This window comes from Salvelinus sp. IW2-2015, linkage group LG17 (genome assembly GCF_002910315.2).
Source record: "Salvelinus sp. IW2-2015 linkage group LG17, ASM291031v2, whole genome shotgun sequence".
NCBI classification, from domain to species: domain Eukaryota; kingdom Metazoa; phylum Chordata; class Actinopteri; order Salmoniformes; family Salmonidae; genus Salvelinus; species Salvelinus sp. IW2-2015.
In genome coordinates, this window is record NC_036857.1 from 1,509,595 (window position 1) to 1,525,878 (window position 16,284).

Sequence of the window (16,284 nt, forward strand, 5' to 3'; positions counted from 1 at the left end):
GCGGTCCTAGCGTACATCATTATCAACAGCACGATCAGTTCAACATGTCATTTCTGAAATGCCATGGGCTGGTAGTTTTACACTTCATGCTTCCACTGCCAACATTACTTCACCGACTCAGGCGAGATGAGATTGTCTTCGAGCAGAGTTGCCCAAATGTTTAATCAAGGCCAGTATTTTTAGAACAATTTCCAGCAACAATGAGGCACAGGAGCCAGAGACGAGAAGACACAGACAGAATGGATGGTCTCTGTGCTTTCATGGATAGAAAATCTCCACAGGCTTGTTTTTTAACCACATTTGGTTCAAGCCAACTTACAACAAATGATCTAGGTTAGATTCAAATGGAATGTGCTTCTGGTTTAATATTAAAATGCCACTTACATGTCTAGGGTACAAAAAAAGTATATTTCCCCTGAGTCAAGTTTGTTACCTCAACTAAACAGAAACCAAAGGCCTCCTACCATAAAAGCACCACAGACACAACCACGTTCTAAACTCCTGCACGGTTTGATCTGTTCGTTGAGACAGTCCTTGTTACACTTGTGAGTGTTTCACGAACAGGATCTTCAGTGGAGTATCTCCACAGACCTGCGAACAGAACACTTCTCTGGAACACTGAAGAGTCCTCTCGTCTAAGTGAAAGCTGGCTATGAGGAATGTAGATCAGGGAGTCTGCGCTTGTGAGCATTGGCCCGCACATATACTGTGCTGCAGTGCTGTCTGAAGACAAACCTTTAAAGGTGGCTCACTCTCCTCCTTGCTCGCACTCCGCCCTATGCCCATGAATCAGAAGAGCCACTCTGGATGCAGGGACTTCTGCTCTCAGCCACATGACATCCTTACACTTTCTGAACACTTCTCTTCCCCACTTCCTTAAAAGGTTGGACACATTTTACCTTGACCTGTGACAGATAAACAAGGGGCATGGTGCCACTTGGCAGGGTAGGATTCCAGTACACTGTCAGTCAAACTGTCATTATAGTGCAGCCTTCCTTTTTAACCAGCATAAAATCACCTTCTTGTCCCTAACACACCCATGACACAATGAACTCTAACCTATATATATGAACATACACTTTATTCCAGTTGAAACACACTCTGGTCTGGCTGGCACAGGAATGACATTTACTCATAGAAAAGGATGGGTAAGGAAAGAAAATCTGTGCAAATCCTCTTCTGTCCTCTCTCCAGCTTCAACACCGTTGCTGAACTGATAGGCCTGCGTTACCAGTTCTATAGGCTGCGTTCCAGCCTGATAGGGCCTTGCGTTCCAGCCTGACTTGGCCTGCGTTACAGTCTAGATAGGGCCCTGCGTTACAGTCTGATGGCCTAGGTTTCCAGCCTGATAGGCCTGCGTGTACAGCGGCGGACCCTCTGGGAACAGCTGGAAAGGACTGTGCTATGTGACATAGCCCCTGCTGAGTCTATGTCCATAGTTACATTCATACAGCGCTTATGGCTTCCGTGAGACAGAGCTTTACTGTCTCTTCTACCAGTCAAAACACACACATCTCTATTTTATGGGAGAGTATATGTAGGTGGAGTGTAAGGACAGGTCTGTGGGTGGAAATGTTTCTTTTCCTTGAACAGCAACAGTGAAACTAGCGCCGTCTTCCACTTAAAACACTGGCTACGCTTGTCTGCCACTCTGCAATGAAAGAACAATCACGTTAAGATGATATAACAGCCCCATATTTCATCACGATTTAAAGACATCCAGTCAGGTGTGTCAAATCGAAACCGTTTAGTCTAGTTAGGGACAGTATCCACCACAATAATCCTCCACTGTCTCAGCTGTCCCATCAAACACAGAGAACGCAGAACCGAGTCAGATCAGAGAGAACCGAAACCAGTCTGATCAGAGAGAACAGCGAGACCAGTCAGATCAGAGAGAACAGAAACCAGTCTGATCACAGAGAAACAGCAGAACCCGTCAGATCAGAGAGAACAGAACCAGTCAGATGAAGAACAGCAGAACCAGTCAGATCAGAAGGAGAACGGCAGAACAGTCAGATCACAGAAACAGCAGACCATCAGATCAGAGAGAACAGCAGCGTACCAGTCAGATCCAGAGAGACAGCAGACCAGTCAATTCAGAGGCGAACAGCAGAAACCAGTCAATCAGAGAGAACTTGCAGAACCAGTCAGATCCACAGAGAACAGCAGAACCAGTCAGAATCCACAGAGCAGCAGAACCAGTCAGACAACAGAGAAAGGCAGAACCAGGTCGATCGAGGAAACAGTAGAACCAGTCAGATTCACAGAGAACCAGCAGAACCAGTCAGATCAGAGAGACAAGCAGAACCAGTCAGATCAGTAGAGAACAGAAACCAGTCTGATCAGAGAGAACAGCAGAACCAGTCAGATCCAGAGGATAAACAGAAACCAGTTCTGAGTCAGCAAAGAACAAGCAGAACCAGTCAGATCAGAGAGAACAGAAACCAGTCAGGATCAGAGAGAACAGCAGAACCAGTCAGTATTCAAGGAGACAGCAGAACCGTCAGATTCACAGAGAACATCAGGACCAGTCAGATCAGGAAGCAACAGCAGGACCAGTCAGATCAGAAAGAGAACAGGCAGAACCAGTCAGATCAGATGCGAACAGCAGAACCATCCAGATCAGAGAGAAACTGCAGAACCAGTCAGATCACAGAGAACGCAGAACCAGTTCAGATCACAGAGAAACAGCAGAACCAGTCAGATCACAGAGAACAGCAGAACCAGTCAGATCCCAGAGAACAGGTAGAACCAGTCAGCATCACAGAAGGAACATCAGAACCAGTCAGATCAGAGAAGAACAGCAGAACCAGTCAGATCAAGAAACAGAAAAACCAGTCAGATCAGAGAGAACAGCCAGAACCAGTCAGATCAGAAGAACAGAAAAACCAGTCAGACAGAGAACAGCAGAACAGTCAGATCACAGAGAACAGCTAGACCAGTCAGCATCATAGAGAACAGCAGAACCAGTCAGATCAGAGAGACAGCAGAAACCAGTTCAGATCAGCAGAGAACAGTAGGAACCCGTCAGATCAGAGAGAACAGCAGAACCAGTTCAGATGCCAGAGAACAGCAGAACCAGTTCAGCATCACAGAGGAAACAGCAGAACCAGTAGATCACAGGAACCAAGCAGAACCCAGTCAGATCACAGAGAAACAGCAGAAGCAGCAGATCACAGAGACAGCAGAACCAGTCATTCACAGAGAACAGCAGAGAAACCAGTCAGACACAGAGAACAGCAGAACAGTCAGCATCACAGAGAACAGTAGAACCAGTCAGATCACTTCTCCGCAACAAACAGCCTCTTGATCCTTCAAATGTCATGTTGTCTGTCTTGAGCTGTCTGTCTATTAATGTTCTATTATTATGTCATGTTTCACGTGGCCCCCCGGAAGAGAGCTGCTTGCTTTTTGCAACAGCTAATGAGGATCCTAATAAAATACCAAAATTACCACCCACTCCATTAGCTTCTGCTAAACCAGCACCCGTACAGACAGACATCAACCCTGGTCCATGAATGAGTCAGCCCCTCTCTCTGCTTTCTCAACTCCTCTCAGCATGCTCCCCCTGGTCCATGTGAGTCAGGCCCCCCTCTCCGGGCTTTCTCCATACCTCTGCACGACAGCATCAACCTGGTCCATGTGAGTTATCCACCTCTTCCTCCGCTTCTCCATCCTCTGCTGGTCCTGGTCCATGTGGAGTAGCCCGCTCTCCCGCTTCTCCATCCTCTGCGGTCGTCTGGTCCAGTCAGAGTCAGCCCCTCTCTCCTGCTTCTCCATCCTCTGCGCAGCTACCCTGGTCCATGTGAGTTATCCCTCTCTCCGCTCTCCATTCCTCTGCATGAGGAACTCTGGGTCCATGTGAGTATGCCCCCTGTCTCCGCTTCTTCCATCCTCTGCTGGTCCTGGTCCATGTGAGTAGCCCCTCATCTCCGCTTTCTTCCATCCTCTTGCTGGTTCTGGTCCTATGTTGAGTCCAGCTCCCTCTCTCTCGCTCTCCACTCCTCCAGACGAAGTTCACCCTGGTCCATGTGAGTCGAGCCCCCTCTCCCGCGCCTCCATGCCTTCTGCAGCAGAACTCAACCTGGTCCATGTGAGTCCCAGCCCCCTCTCCGCGCTTCTCCATCTCCGTCTGGCCTGTGTAGCCCTCTCTCCGGTTCTCCACTCTGTCTGTGAGTTAGCCCCCTCTCTCCGCTGTCTCCATCCCTGCTGGTCCTGGTCCATGTGAGTCAGCCCCCTCTCTCCGTATTCTCCATCCTCTCGCCTGGTCCTGTCCTGTGATGTCAGCCCCCGCTCTCCCCTTCCTCCATCCTCTGCAGACTTGACGGTCCCTGGTCCATGTTGAGTATCCCCCTCTCTCTCGCCTTCTCCATCCTCGTGCTGTCTGTCCATGTGAGTTAGCCCCTCTGCTTCTCAGCTCTCCAGTCCTCTGCTGGTCCTGGTCCATATGTGAGTCAGCCCCCTCTCTGCGTCTCCTATCCTCTGCCAACACCTGAGTCCTGGTCCATGTGGTTACGCCTCCTTCTCGCTTCCTCGCATCCTCTGCTGGTTCCTGGGTCCATGTGAGGCAGCCCCTCTCTCCGCTCCCTCCTCTGGCTGGTCCTGGTCCATGGTGAGTTAGCCCCTCTCTCCGCTTCCTGCATCCTCTGCTGGTTTCTGGCCATGTGAGCAGCCCCTCTCTCCGCTTCATCCTCCGCTGGTCCCGGTCCATGTGATCCCCCCTCTGCTCGGCTTTCCCCTCGTCGTGGTCCATGTGAGTCAGCCCCCTCTCTCCGCTTCTCCATCCTCTGCTGGTCCTGGCTCCATGTGGTGGTCAGCCCCCTCTCTCCGCTTCTCCATCCTCTGCTGGTCCTGGTCCATGTGAGGTCAGCCCCCTCCTCTCCGCTTCTCCTCCTCTGCTGTGTTCTGGTCCATTGTTGAGTTCAGGCCCCTCTCTCGCGCGTCTCACCTCTGCTGGTTCCGGTCCATGTGGTCAGGCTCTCCCGCTCCTCTCTCGCTGGTTCGTCCGGGATTAAGCCTCCTGCTCTGTCATTCTGCTGGTCGTCCATTGAGTCAGCCCCCTCTCTCCGCTTCTCCATCCTCTGCATGGTCTGTCCAGGAAGTCAGCCCCTCCTCCGCTTCTCACATCCTCCTGCTGGTCCTGGTCCATGTGAGTCAGCACGCCTCTCTCCGTCTTCTCCATCCTCTGGCTGGTTCTCGGTCAGTGAGTCAGCCCCCTCTCTCCGCGTCTCTCATCCTCTGCTGGTCCTGGTCCCATGTGAGGTTCAGCCTCCTTCTCCGCTTCTCCTCCTCTGCTGGTTCCTGGTCCATGTTGAGTCAGCCCCTCTCTCCGCTTCTCCCATCCTTCTGCTGTCCGTTCCATGTGCCCCCTGATCTCCATCCCTGGTGGCCTGTCTGTGAGTCAGCCCTCCGTCCCTCCTCGTCCTTCTGGCGCCTCTCCGCTTTCCATCCCTGCTGGCTGGTCCTTGGTCCTTCCGCTCTCACCGTCTGGTCCTGTGAGTTCAGCCCCTTGCTCACCTCTCTGTCGGTCTTGTCGGCCTCTTTGCTCTCCATCCTGCTTTCTGTCCAGATCGCCCCCTCTCTCCGCGTTCTCCATCCTCTGCGTCTGGTCCATGTGAGTCACCCCTCTCTGCTCTCCTCCTCTGCTGTCCTGGTCCATGTGAGAGCCCCTCTCTTGCTTCTCCATCCTCTGCGGTTCCTGGTCCATGTGAGTCACCCCTCTCTCCGCTTCTCCATCCTCTGCTGGTCCTGGTCCATGTTGAGTAGGCCCCCTCTCTCCGCTTCCCATCCTCTGCTGGTCCTGGTCCATGTGAGTCAGCCCTCTCTCGCTTCTCCTCCTCTGCTTCCTGCGCCATGTGAGTCAGCCCCCTCTCTCAGCTTCTCCATCCTCTGCTGGTCCTGGTCCGATGTGAGTCAGCCCCCTCTCTCCGCTTCTCCATGCCTCTGCTGGTCCTGAGCCATGTGAGTCAGCCCCCTCTTCTGCTTCTCTCCTCTCTGGTCCTGGTCCATGTGAGTCAGCCCCCTCTCTCCGCTTCTCATCCTCTGCTGGTTCCTGGTCCACTGTAGTAGCCCCCTCTCTCCGTTCTCCATCCTCTGCTGGTCCTGGTCATTGAGTCAGCCCCCTCTCTCCGCTTCTCCATCCTCTGTGTCCTTGGTCCTGTGAGTCAGCCCCCTCTCTCCGCTTCTCCATCTCTGCTGGTCCTGGTCCATGTGAGTCAGGCCCCCTCTCTCCGCTTCTCATCTCTGCTGGTCCTGGTCCATGTGAGTCAGCCCCCTCTCTCCGCTTCTCCATCCTCTGCTGGTCCTGGTCCCTGTAGTCAGCCCCCTCTCTCCGCTCATCCATCTCTGCTGCTTTGAAAGATACACCCCTCTGCCAGAGGAACACACCTCAGTATAACAACTATTGAAACATTCCTAACGACTTCCAAGTGTACCCTGTAGCTTTTGGTTATGTTCCACCATTGGAAACTCAAGTTCAGCTGAGCGTGTACCCTAACAACCGAACACCTGCTCCACCTGCGTTCGCCAGCTGCTAGGTAGGTGTCAGAGAGGATGAAACAGACACAGTGTATGATTGGTATTCTCCAGCAGGGGTTGAATATAACGACCTACGACATGGAACATCCTTCTACAGCGGCAGACGTCTTGGACAATCTGCAATAACAAAAATGTCTGCTTTATGAACAGATAGCCAGAGTTACACGATCAGACTTCCCATTTGATCCATGTTTTGTATTATTGTTTTGAGGTTGAAAGGGGCTTAAGGAATGCTCCTCTCAGATCTGAGCGACACCAACGCACCTCGAAGACATAACCTTTCAAAGCCTATGGCCTAAATATTTCTAATTGAACTTTTCAAATGTATTAACGTTTATGTGTGCATAAACACAACCAGTCACAATGTTTGAATCTGATTAGGCTGCTTTAAAAGTCTCCTGTAGGCAACCTGGGCACGTTTATCCAAAATATCATTCCAGCATCAAAACTGTGCAGATTGTGGTGTCGAATACGCAAGCCATGATGTTGAAGCTCCCAGAGTCAGAAGGCTTTGCTTATTGTTGTAGTGCAACCAAGTTGATGCTATATTTATAATAGACATAATGCTATTATAAATATAGAATCAATGTTGAAAATCTGATTACCATCTAACTGATCATTGTCTACAGCCGGTATGTGTTGTTGTCTAATGAAACAGGCAGGGAGACAGGAGACAGGCAGAGAGACAGGAGACATGCAGGGGAGACAGGAAACAGGCAGGGAGACAGGAAACAGGCAGGGAGAATGAGTTCGTCCGTGGTGGTTGGCGAAACCCTGGATCAACCTTCTGGCCCGTAGCCCTGCCTGGCATCAACCTTTCTGGCCCGTAGCCTGCCTGGCATCAACTTTCTGGCCCGTAGCCCTGCTGGCATCGACCCTTCTGGCCCGTAGCCCTGCCTGGCATCAACTTTCTGGCCCGTAGCCCTGCCTGGGCATCAACCTCCTGGCCCGTAGCCCTGCCTGGCATCAACTTTCTGGCCCGTAGCCCTGCCTGGCATCACCTCCTGGCCGTAGCCCTGCCTGGCATCGACCTCCTGGCCGTAGCCTGCTGCATGACTTCTGGCCGTAGCCTGCCTGCATTGACCTTCTGGCCCGTAGCCCTGCCTGGCATTGACCTTCTGGCCCGTAGCCCTGCCTGGCATTGACCTTCTGGCCCGTAGCCCTGCCTGGCATCGACTTCTGGCCCGTAGCCCTGCCTGCATCGACCTTCTGGCCGTATCCTGCCTGGCATCGACCTTCTGGCCCGTAGCCCTGCCTGCATCGACCTTCTGGCCCGTAGCCCTGCCTGGCATCCACCTTCTGGCCGTAGCCCTGCCTGGCATCGACCTTCTGGCCCGTAGCCCTGCCTGCATCGACCTTTGCCGTAGGCCCGCCCTGCCTGGCATCGACCTCCTAGCCCGTAGCCCTGCCTGGCATCGACCTTCTGGCCCGGAGTCCTGCCTGGCATCGACCTTCTGGCCCGTAGTCCTTTCTGGCATCGACCTTCTGGCCCGTAGGCCTTTCTGGCATTGACTCTGCCACAAAAGCATCCTGAAGTGGCAAAGTGGATATCCACGTTTATAAACACAGGGTTCCTACAGCTACTGTTATTTGTATTTGTAAATATTCTTTTGAGTTAATTATATGAGGGGGGAGGGTGTGCAATACTTCAATTCCCTTTACAAAACAAGGGGAGGGTGTGCAATTCTTCAATTCCCTTACAGAACAAGGGAGGGTGTGCAATTCTTCAATTCCCTTACAGAACAAGGGAGGGTGTGCAATTCTTCAATTCCCTTCCGTCTCTAACTGACCCTACCTCTACTGAACTAAATGGCCACAGTCTCTATCAGCTAACTATTGATAAATGAAAAGACCTGAAACATAACAGCACTATAATGATGCAGCAATACAAAGTACCATGTTATCTACTCACATTTGCATTCATTGTAAATTTGCCTATGATAAACTACAGTTCAAATTCAAATGTCTTTCAGTTGGCTTATCAGGGTCAATAAACTGCATCAGACCCACAAGGTGAACATTCACAGGTATTGTAACAGCAGCACACTGCCAGCTGATTACAGTATGACCATTCTTTTGAGAGATAAAAGTCTACAAAGACTCACAAATACAGCCAAAACACCAAGTGAAGAGATACTTTGCACAACAGCACAAGTTCATAAGACGTGAATAGTTGCCATGGAGAGTTGACTCCTTGCCTACCTCTAACTTTTACTACCCTAACGTCCGACTCCCACTTTGAACCCAGGAGACACAGCGTGAACCAATAACACAGAGCAGCTCACACAGCTCACTGTTTAAACACGCAGCTCACTGTTTAAACACGCAGCTCACTGTTTAAACACGCAGCTCACTGTTTAACACGCAGCTCACTGTTTAAACACGCAGCTCACTGTTTAAACACGCAGCTCACTGTTTAAACACGCAGCTCACTGTTCAACACGCAGCTCACTGTTTAAACCGCAGCTCACTTTAACACGCAGCCACGTTTAAACACGCAGCTCACTGTTTAAACACACAGCTCACTGTTTAAACCACAGCTCACTGTTTAAACACACAGCTCACTGTTTAAACACACAGCTCACACTGTTTAAACACAGAGCTCAGTTGGTCAACGGTCCCTTTGGTAATGAAAGAAGGGATGGTTGCAGCCTCCATCTGGACTGGAGGATTGTCTTTGGAAGGTGGAGAGCAGAGCAGACATCCTGCACACATTCCTCACAGACCTGGAGCTGAACAGCATTTCAAAACACCAGAGAATCAGACAAGAGAAGTCTGTCTGTCCCTAGTGTTGGTGAATGATTGGATCTGGGTCAAAGTTGGCACGGCCTCTAGCATCTTGTTCTAGCACATAATATCACGAGTCGCAAGTTAAAAGAATGAAAGGAGGCAAAGGGAAAACGTGCACCTAGAAACGCAAGACCTGAAAAATGATCAAGACAAGGGGAAATGTAAATGTACCTGTGACTTGTTTTGCACACAAAATCATCTTCAATGCATAACTGAAAACAGAAAAAATTGTATTATTGTTCAGTAGATAGCAAAAGTCAGGACAAAATACCCTCAGTTATCTTGTGCGGCCTTCAGAGTCAAAGCTTTAGCTATCCATTTGGCACGTCATCGTCACTACCATACTCCTAACTTCTGTTTGGCTTACCTCCGACGCAAGAAAGAGAGATGCAAAGACAACTTCAAACTGAGTGGGGTGATATTTAGTGTATTATTTATTTGCATTCATTTTCGTAAAAGGATGTCATTTAGAGAGTTGTTTTCAAAATAGGACGCTGCCCCTTTAAGACAATTGTGTTCCAAAAGATAGAGACCTGGTTACAGTAGGCTAGCCAAAACAAATGTTCAAGTGTATTTTTTGTAGCTTATTTTGTAGACTATCAACAGTAGCTAGTATATTTGCTAGTATGTTCACTATTGACGGTTTACTTTTGTAAATCACTTTCTCTAAAATAAATAAGCTCAGCGAATAGATTGAGGGCGATTCCTTTTGCTCAGGAGGACAGCTTGCATGTGCTGTGTGAACCAACAATTATATAAACTCTGGATTGCTGATGCCTATGTATTGGCCATTGAGATGCTTTGAAGCCACTGGTCGGCCATCTTGCCACTCCCCAGGAAGAGCAGTCCTCCATAGGAATGAATGGAATTCTACAGTATTTCATTAAATGTTTCAAGGACAGAAAAAAAAAAAATACTGTAAGGAAAATATTTTTATATCTTTTTTCATTTTATGTTTAGATAACATAACATATTTTAAAAGTATGCATTAAGGTGTCTTTAATTTAATAAATGTGGCAAAAAAAAACGAATGTAGACATTAATAAATACATTTCTATTGCTTTCTAAACATTCTAACATCCCTTATCCTACCTCATTTGCACACACTGTTTATAAACTTTTTCTATTGTATTATTGACTGTTTGTTTGTTTATTACATGTGTAAGTCTGAGTTGTTGTTTGTGTTGCACTGCTTTGCTTTATCTTGGCCAGGTCGCAGTTGTAAATGAGAACTTGTTCTCAACTAGCCTACCTGGTTAAATAAAGGTGAAATTAAAAAATTAAAAATTCTTTACAACGTGAGGGAGTGCCAAGATGGAGGCACAGTGGCTTCGACACAGCGCCCCTCTATCGATCATCTAGTGTATATATAAATCATTGGTGCGAAGTATCAACTTCTGTACTGCTCACATGTTCGAGAAGTTGTGGCTCGTGGGAGCGTGGTGGTGCTGAATGAACAGTCAATCATATTGCTCAAATACAAATAGTATGACTTTTCCACATGTAGTCGTCAATCGTTTTCAATGGTAGATTGCGTAGAGCAGGTATATGTTGAACTGGAATGCAAAAATGCGCTGAGAAGTTACTAGTGACTGACGAGATCCACTGGCCCGACACGTTTCTACCCTGCCTCAGCTCAGTGTCAAGTGTCCTCGCATGCAGAGAGTCAGTCTGACCCCATTCCAAAGTGTTCCTATTGGGAGGGTGGGGGGTCATCAGACCCCATAGTAATCCCAACAAATCATTTGGAAAGGGCAGCGTTGGAGTTGGTTGGATGTTACGGGTGGCATGGTGTGGTGTGTGCATGCGCTCACTAACAATCTGTTATTAATCTGACAGTTTGGTTTAAAGAAGTTGCATAATGCTGTGGAGGTGGTGTGTGGACTGTGGATTACTTGGCTGGCAACGTAAGCCGATCTCATCACATGGTAGATAACGCAGATAGTCAGCCGCAGATAGTCAACAGCAGATAGTCAGCAGCAGATAGTCAGCAGCAGATAGTCAGCAGCAGTAGTCAGCGAAGATAGTCAGCTGCAGATAGTCAGCTGCAGATAGTCAGCAGCAGAGTCAGCAGCAGATAGTCAGCAGCAGATAGTCAGCAGCAGAGTCAGCAGCAGAATAGTCAGCAGCAGAGTCAACAGCAGAGTCACAGCAGATAGTCAACAGCAGATAGTCAACAGCAGATAGTGCAACAGCAGATAGTCAACAGCAGATAGTCAGCAGCAGATAGTCAACAGCAGATAGTTCAGCAGCAGATAGTCAGCAGCAGATAGTCAGCAGCAGATAGTCACAGCAGATAGTCAGCAGCAGTAGTCAACAGCAGATAGTCAACAGCAGATAGTTAGCAGCAGATAGTCAGCAGCAGGATAGTCAGCAGCAGATAGTCAACAGCAGATAGTTAGCAGCAGATAGTCAGCAGCAGATAGTCAACAGCAGATAGTCAGCAGCAGATAGTTCAGCAGCAGATAGTCAGCAGCAGATAGTCAGCAGCAGATAGTCAGCAGCAGATAGTAGCAGCAATAGTCAGCAGCAGATAGTCAACAGCAGATAGTCAGCAGCAGATAGTCAGCAGCAGATAGTCAGCAGCAGATAGTCAGCAGCAGCACTGACAACAACCAGAATTAGTCAGAGAACAGGGCAACCTGACACCGAGTCAGCCCCTGAGAGAACTGACTAACATCTTTACAAAACTATTACCCCACCAGCAACGTGGGAGTTTTCCTGTCCCATCCCAAAAACAGACAAGCCACCCAGAACTCTTTCTGATAGTCTACTACATCCCTTTCCTGCCATGTAAAGTGGAGCAGAGAACTGCGTTTTAGTAAATTACAATTCGATGTCGTCTCTTTTTTAATCAAGTCTGAGCTCATAGGCCAGAAGGTTATCTGGTGCGGTTCCAAACAAGAAGTGTAATAACTGCACTAACCCAGATTGTTAATTACATTTTGATATTATGCAATCTGGTCTGGTAGACGATGTAACCCCACAGACAACATGTAATTATATTTGTGTAGCTATTCAAGGCACTGCTGAAACGTTGGTTAGGTTTACCCATTAAATAACGTTGGTTAGGTGTACCCATTAAATAACGTTGGTTAGGTNTTACCCATTAAATAACGTTGGTTAGGTTTACCCATTAAATAACGTTGGTTAGGTTTACCCATTAAATAACGTTGGTTAGGTTTACCCATTAAATAGTTGGGACGGGAGCATGTATAGTGTGTGACTTTCTTCTTCTACAGTTTACTCTCCATTAGTCAGCACCTCTACTAAAAAAAATGTTGGTCTTGCGTCAGCTCATGCTTTTTACCAGACTAACTGTAACGTTACCCATAATACTACTGACATCAATCTGTCTGGATTTGGGACAGACAGACCAGAGATATGTGTGAAGAGGGATACACCTGTTGATAAAATTCACTACTAAATAAAGTACAACAATTGACCTCTCTTAAAACACAAGTGAGCGTCCAAATCCAACTTCCTGGGTGAAAATGACTCAAATACCCAGTGGGATTGAAGCGTGAGGGGGATGCTGGTGACTCAGTTTAGTGCTCTGCCAATACTGAATTCTAAAGAACATTTATATGGATGCACTGCTAGAACTTGTCTGTGTGTACCATGACGTAATAAAGCTTTGCTGTGGGCGTACCTGTGTAAAGCTCGGAGTCTCTGTTGAAAAAGAGACCTTGGTCTCAACGGGACCTAAGTAAAGGTTAAATAAAATAAACTTCCAAAACATTCTTAGAAAGGTTAAGAAAACATACGTTGGTATCCAGTCSCACCAGATTTTCAAGGCCGCAAACAAAGGTGAGAATTCCGGTGGGTATTATTAAGAAAGAAAATGACAAGGAAGAGGTTTGTTGTTATCAGACAGACAACTGTTGAATGTCACTGTTTGATGATACACATGGATTTCTGCAGTAACAATGTGCCATGGTTACTTTTCCAATGGATTTTAACATGTAAGCATGTTATTTAATTTCTTCACKTGAGCGATCAGCATCGGTAATGGCCAGTTCATTCATAAGTAGAGCAGCATTCGGTATACTGCACCACATAAATCCCTGTTCCTGATTTCTGGCTCAGACAAAAACACAAGGTCTGATGACAACATGGAGTTTACTCTGAGACAAGGTCCTGATTTCATTTCAAAGGAAGAGCAGCCAGTAACCAGGGCAATACAGGAAAAGACCACTACTTCCTGGACACTATCTCCCAACCCTGGCTTCTTTCTCCTAGGGGAACTTTAGCCCTTACACAGAAACCAGCGTGTAAATAAACCAACAAGAACAATGAGAAGTAGGACGAGCCTAGTCCCCCACACCCCATTCATTAGCTACCCACCTCCTAATTCCCTCTGTGGCGGTAACGCCCATTACACCTCTCTCCTGATTTCTGGGAATTAAACATAGATCTCCAGATAGATGCCAGATTTAAAATATATATATATATAACTGTGATGACCTTTGGGTTTCTTGGACCCCCTGGCTCTGTCAATCTTTGAGAAAATGGTTTAGGATTAATATGACAATTTAAGGGTTGAAGCTGCATAGAACACATCATAAAGTAAGGTTTGGAATTAGCCTATTTCTGTGATCTACCAGTCACACAGGTCACCTATCCAGTCCCACAAGTCAGTTGGCTGACACACCTGTTTCATCACAAAGGACAACAACGCATAATGACTTCTTTTACACGTTTCTCTTGAGTCAATTTGCTGGGGGAAAGTTGTACGATCACATGAAAAGAATAATATTGTTCTAGAACCCAACTTTCTAGATAAAGAGACCCATGCCTAGGTTTTGCCATTCATTCTGGTTTAAGCAAGCTGAATTTGAATGCGTATAAATAACGTAGATAATTTACTCACAATGGGCTTCTGAGTGGTTTATCAATTTGTTAGGACAATCTTTCCCGATTATTTAGCTAGCTTAGTTACAGTAAAATTATGTATCTGTAAAGAGATTTCCAGATGAATATAATAACGGAATAGAAAGTAAATACCGGTGTGGTTGTAGATCGCGTGGATCCGTATGGGAATTCAACTTTGGCGCGGAAGATACCAACTCAAGATCATTCACTGGCAATATAAAAAAAAACACGCTGTAATTTGTCTTTGAGGATACAAAAGAAATCGTACCAGTTTCATACATATCTGTGTTTTTAAGGATATATGCGATGGTATTTCTTTAGATTAGGACTACATATTGTAAATATTGCATCTCTTTCAAAGCATGGTATTTCATTCACCCCTCATAACGTCCCAATTTGGTATGCCCACAATCCCGCTATTGGTCAGTTCCCAGTTTGGAAGATGCATCTCTGGCTGCTAGGAGACCGCTCTGTACAATGAAAGCCTTGTAACAAAAGTTGCAGGACTATCACATTTTTTATAATTAGATACATTTTCAGATGCCACAAAGAAATCCAGTCCACCATCTGTTACCCATTCATACACCATAAATAGATTAGGTTATTTAGTTGTTGTATGATGTGCCACAACACTCACAAAGAGTGAAAGTGAAAAAGAAAGTGTTTTATCAACACAAAGTTGCACAACTCAAATAATTTGCCAAACAACATTTAGAACCTTGTTGTGGAATGATAAAAAAAAAAAATGTCATGATGTTGACATTTCATGCTTCTAACCTGACCAGGTAATGTCACAAGGACGCAGCCAACTGATGTACACTGTGTGTACAAAACATTAGGAACACCTGCTCTTTCCATGACATAGACTGACCAGGTGAATCCAGGTGAAAGCTATGATCCCTTATTGATGTCACTTGTTAAATCTACTTCAAATCAGGTTACTGGGCGGTCCGCGTGCGGTGCGTGTGTGTGTGTGTGTGTGTGATGGGGCCAAGAGGGGCTCTGAAGAAACCTGTATCAGATACTCACTGCAGTGGCTCATGGATGCATCTACAAATCAAATCAAATGTTATTAGTCACATGCGCCAAATACAACAGGTGTAGACAATACAGTGAATAGCTGACTAACGAGCCCCTAACCACAGTTTATCGTTTATTTAAAAAAAAATATGAATAAGAATAAGAATAAAAGTAACAAGTAATTAAAGTACAAAAGTAAAATAATAATAGTATCTCATAAGCCTATACCCATTAAGAGTTGTTTTTTATTTTTTATTTGAATGAAGAGATGTATTGAATGAAGAGATGTATAGAATGAAGAGATGTAATTTTGAATGAAAAGATGTATTGATGAAGAGAATGTATAGAAAATGAAGAGAATGTATAGAATGAAGAGATGTATATAGAAAATGAAAGAGATGTATTGAATGAAAAGATGTAATTGAATGAAGAGATGTATTGAGAATGAAGAGATGTAATTAGAATGAAGAGATGTATTGAATGAAATGATGTATTGAATGAAGAGAATTTGTATAAGAATGAAGAGATGTAAATTGATGAAAAGATGTATTGAATGAAGAGATGTATTGAATGAGAAGAGATGTATATAGAATGAAAAGAATGTATTTGAATGAAAATATGTATTTGAATGAAAAGATGTATAGAATGAAAATATGTATTGCCTTAAAAAGGCATGTAGCCTCTACCCTATAGGAACATTTTCCCTATTGCCCACGTCTGTAACTTCAACTCGTTAATTAGACACAAAACAGTGGAGGGCATCAGGATGATTATGATGGACGAGCATGGAAAGAGGAGTGACAGTGCTGATGTTGACGACACCACCCGCCTCAGACACCCAGCTTAATAGTCCTCATTAGTGACAGCCACTCTCAAGGCCATTGTGCACAGCAGTTGAATCTTTTAGGAGGAGGGAGGAACGGGCAGAAAGGACAGATCTCAGAGAAACACTGTAGACAAAGGACTGAGTCCGTAAGGTCCTTGGCTCTGACTCCTGTCTGCCAAACCCTCTTCATGGTGTGACACATACACTATCACCCCCCCCCCCCCCAAACTGGGACA

At 46.4% G+C, this 16,284-nt stretch overlaps 1 protein-coding gene across 2 annotated transcripts in view; it reads right to left on the bottom strand.

Moving 5' to 3' along the window:
* The window catches only part of LOC111976982 (protein FAM110A), a 48,151-nt gene extending 33,749 nt beyond the window's left edge, over positions 1-14,402 (bottom strand). The window contains exon 1 of one of the 2 annotated variants that reach the window (XM_024006204.2): positions 14,335-14,402. The gene's annotated coding sequence lies outside the window, so the exon portion shown is untranslated. The other variant, XM_024006205.2, reaches the window with a different exon arrangement.
* Positions 14,403-16,284: the final 1,882 nt, after the last annotated feature.